This window comes from Arvicanthis niloticus, chromosome 1 (assembly GCF_011762505.2).
Source record: "Arvicanthis niloticus isolate mArvNil1 chromosome 1, mArvNil1.pat.X, whole genome shotgun sequence".
Lineage (NCBI taxonomy): Eukaryota > Metazoa > Chordata > Mammalia > Rodentia > Muridae > Arvicanthis > Arvicanthis niloticus.
The window spans coordinates 145103019-145107539 of record NC_047658.1 but is presented as its reverse complement, the minus strand read 5'-3'; positions in this window follow the sequence as shown (position 1 = coordinate 145107539).

Here is a 4521-nt window from a genome sequence, read left to right as displayed (position 1 = left end):
TCTTCTATATTGTCTCTTATTCTCTGCCCTCTGTCCCTCTGGGGCAAATACATCTCCTTTGTGCTAAGAACTTGGTCTTGGGGGTTCTGAGCTGATATTTTTTTCCTAACAGCTCATCTATAAAATCACCCCCAGTGAACCCTTCCTATGAGCAAGGCATTCTTCAGGAGAGTCAGGGAAGTCAGCTATCTTAAAAGAACTTAGACCTGGGTACAGAGGGCAGCATTTGGCGGATGAACCTGAATAAAAGTCATCCAGCCTCTTTCTGTGTCCTCAATACAATTTAACAGTGCTTGAGAGGGGGCTGGGAAGATCAACTACTCTGTACAGTGCTTGTTTGCCGCACAGACATGCGGATCTGATTCCCAGCACCCATAGAAAGAAAGAAGGAAAGAAAGAGAGAAAGAAAGAAAGAAAGAAAGAAAGAAAGAAAGACCAACTGGGCATGGCAGCTTGTTGTAATCCCAGCACTGAGGAAGCAGACAGGAAGGTCCCTGGGGCTCACTAGCCACAGCCTAGCCAAGTCCATGGACAGTGTCTGAGGAGGAATAACACTGGAGGTTGTAGTGTGACCACATGCATGTGAATACATACACATTGAAAGGAACTGAGTGAGCACAGGACACACTATCTTAGTGAGGGTTTTCCTTCTGTGAACAGGCACCATGACCAAGGCAACTCTTATAAGGGCAACATTTCATTGAGGCTGGCTTACAGGTTCAGAGGTTCAGTCCATTACTATCAAGGCAGGAGCATGACAGCATCCAGGCAGGCATGGTGCAGGAGGAGCTGAGAGTTCTACATCTTCACCTGAAGGCTGCTAGTGGAAGACTGACTTCTGGCCACTAGGAGTAGGGTCTTAAAGCCCACACCCACAGTGACACACCTACTCCAACAGGGCCATACCAATAGAGCCACTCCTTGGACCAAGCATATACAAACCAAGACCAAGTTCTCAGCAAAAAAGGAAATTTCTTTGCCCCAGAGGGACATAGGACAGGGAATAAGAGACAAAGATGAGAGACAGAGGGTGAGGAAGAAGGGGAAGCACCAGGCAAGGAGGAGGAAGAGGGATATTTGCCCCAGAGAGACAAAGGACTGCCTCTGGATAGAGAGGAGACAGGCATCGTACACAGGGAAATGACAGTTTATAAAGGGGAAACCCCGTGCTAGGATGAGGTGTTTAATTTTAGTTGGGCATGTTAATTAGGGAAGCTTTTGGTTGCTGAACTTAGATACTTTGATAGCTGGACCTTGGTAGTCAGCCTCAGGGGGAGGAAGTGACCAAAGGGTGTAGACCTTGGTGCCTAGCTTTAGGAATGTGATCTAACAGCTTTTAGCAAAGCAGAGGGAACAGGGTGAGAAGGGCAAGGCCTGCCAGCACCGTGCTCAACACACACACACACACACACTCACACACACACACTGGCTAAAGTCCGTTCATGAGTGATTAGGGTAAATCAGCCAGCGATATGGATTCCAGAGTTCTCAGGATTTAACCTGTTGCCCTAGCAGAGGAGCTGAGGCAGGTTGATTCTAACTATTTCATCATTAACCAAATGGCCTTGGATAAGCTAATTAACCCATCACATTCCCAAGCATCCCGGTAGCTTCCTGTCTCCTTCAGGGAGGATTAAGAGAAGCTGCTGAGCAGAGGATGTGCCACTTACCTGCCCAAGGTAGTTATCACATTTATTCATTGTTTTAACCCTGTGAGAGGTTGCCAGGCTCGTAACTCATCTTTCGAGTGTGTGTGTGTGTGTGTGTGTGTGTGTGTGTGTGTGTGTGTGTTTTACAGGTGAATCCACACAGGATTCAAAAATTTTATAATTTTTATATCTCTGGTACCCCAAACCTCGCCTCCTTTTCCATGGCTATAGCGACATCTACTGGTCTATCGAGCTGTTCATTAAGAAAACTGCCAGCATCATCTGGCCTCAGTCATCTGAACACACACACACACACACACACACACACACACACACACACACACACGTTCAGGCAAGTACCTAAGGCAACACTCTGCTAATAGAAGCACTGAAGTCACTTTCTTTTTAATGATATCTAAATCTTGAAATCTTCTATTTGAAAAAAAAAAAGTATTATCTTTGAAGAAAAATCGTAGACAGAGCTGTAGGCAGAAAGGACCATGTGTGAGTCTGCACACAGAATCTTAACAAGGAGTGGCATTAAGTTACGTTGTTTGGAACTGAGTAGCTGCAAGCCATGAGTGTCGCAGCAGTGTTATGAATTGATGAATAATCCCAGCCATGTGGGTAGGCCTCAGCCCATCCATCAGTCACAAGCATAAGAACAAAGACCGGGACACAGCTTGAACACAGAAACTCCATTTGAACGCCCAGTCCCCCTGTCTGTGGGATTCAGGTCAGACTGCAACTGAGTTTCTACCTGAACTCCCAGCCTGTCCCATTTCGTGCTTGTGTGAACGTGACAACGTGTTTTCAACTCTCATTGTTAACTCGGGAAGTCTGAGTGGAAGGTAATGGGAATTCTTTGTACACTCCATACAGTGTTTTTGTAAGTCTGAAATTTTGTCAAAATGAAAAACGAGAAGAGGGAAAAAAAAATTATTTGAAAGCCAGTTTTGGAACATAGCTTTTATCTTCTCCATATTCACAAAACCTTGGCTAAGTCACCGAGGTCGCCAATAAAGACCTTGTGCATGTTGAGGCTCAGGTAGCCTGGCCTTCCAAGGGGACTAAATAGAAAGCAACACCGTTTTAATAGCGATTCTATCCAATGGGAAAACATTACATCTAATAACATGTTTTAATTCATCTTTCCCTGGGTGGGAAAGGTATTGCCCAATTGTTTAACATTCAACTGCCAACGTGAGAAATTGGAAGGAAAGTGATAGGTTGAAATGCAGTGAGGGTGGGGTACCTTTGAGGCCCGTGCCAAGGTGCGCCCCTGAGAAATTACACCCCATCTAGTGTAAGACGTTTATTGGGGGAGGGGAAAGCGAAAGGCCAACTAAGAGTGGGGATGACTGAACGCGGGGGGTGGGGAGGGAGGCAGGAGGAAAGAGGGGGAGGGAGGAGAGAGGGAGGGAGGGAGGGGGAGAGAGAGAAAGATCTGAGAGATCTGAGAGGTCTGATGAGGCTAGAGTCCCAGCACCAAGCACACCTGGTGGGAGGTGGGGTGATGATTTAAGCTGCCCTTAGGTTCCTGATGGCAGGGCAGTGGGCATGCCTGGTTGCTAAGGAATGATTGGTAGGCGGAGGAAAGACGGAACTGAAGATGAGGTGCTGTGTTCCTGGAGATTGTGAAGGTAGATTTAAAGAAAAGATCAGTTTGGTTCAATCAATCAGGATTAAATCAAGAAAGGGGTGAATCCTTGGTGTGAGCGAGACTTGGCTCACGAATGGGTCCTTCCTTGTCTTGTGAACTCAAAAGAAGAATGACATTCAGATCACAAGAAGGATGAGTTTTACAAAGAAATGTCTGATTTAAAACAACAACAACTCATGGCTTGGGGAGTCATAAGCCCTCGGGGGTAACCTCTTATGGTTGTTTAGTGAAATTGACACGATGTTAAACTACTTTTTAAATAATTAAGTTTATACCTAACCGACAAAGGCTCTTCTTGGAGAAGCTTCAGTCTGCAGCGAGTAGTAGCGAGAACAGAGACCCATGGCTGCTCAAGTATCTGACAATGAGGGAGGGCTGAGTGTTCAGTCCTAAGGAGCACATTAATGTCACCCGCTTCTAAGGCTCAAAGAACATTGTAGGAGAGGGGACAGAAAGGATGAACGAGCCAGAAGACAGGGAGAAGGCCAGCAAAATGGGCCTTCTGGGCAGGGCAGGATGTAGCTATAGCAATCAAGAACTCACAGCAATGGTAGTGGCCAGCCCGGGACCTGCACACGATTGGACAAGTCAACTGTCAGTCATGGATGGGGGAGGAGCTCACAAAGTCAACAGTCAGTCATGGAAAGGGAGGCGTTCACAACTCATTTTCCTGCTGAACTATTGGCTGCTAGTGTGGGGAGAGTCACTGTCTTCAGCTGTGAGCTCACAGGCGAGCCCATTAGGCTCCATGGGTTAGTTCTAAACCCATAGTCGCAGAGAAGACCTTGGTTAACATCAAGGGGTCACAAAACAAAAAGACATGCACCGCGAAAAGGGACTTATAGGGAGGGGAGAGATAAGGGGGGGGGGGGTGGAAGAGAGAGAGAAAGAGAGAGAGAGAGAGAGAGAGAGAGAGAGGGTAGCGCATGAAAGTAATCAGAATGTGTTACATATATTTATGATATTGTTAATGAACAAATGTAATTAATAAAAATATTTTAAAAGTTCGTATTCTAGAGAGAGGAAGATTAAATACGCAAGACTAAAGACCTATTGTGAAAAGCACCGCTCCAGATGAGACACCCCACCCCCACCTCCACCCCCAACCCAGAGAGGGAAAAACCCACCGGGCCTTTGCTCATGGATTGTTTATAGGGCTTATAGCCTAAGTTAAGCAAAGACTGAAGTCATTTTTAGTTGAGATTTAAA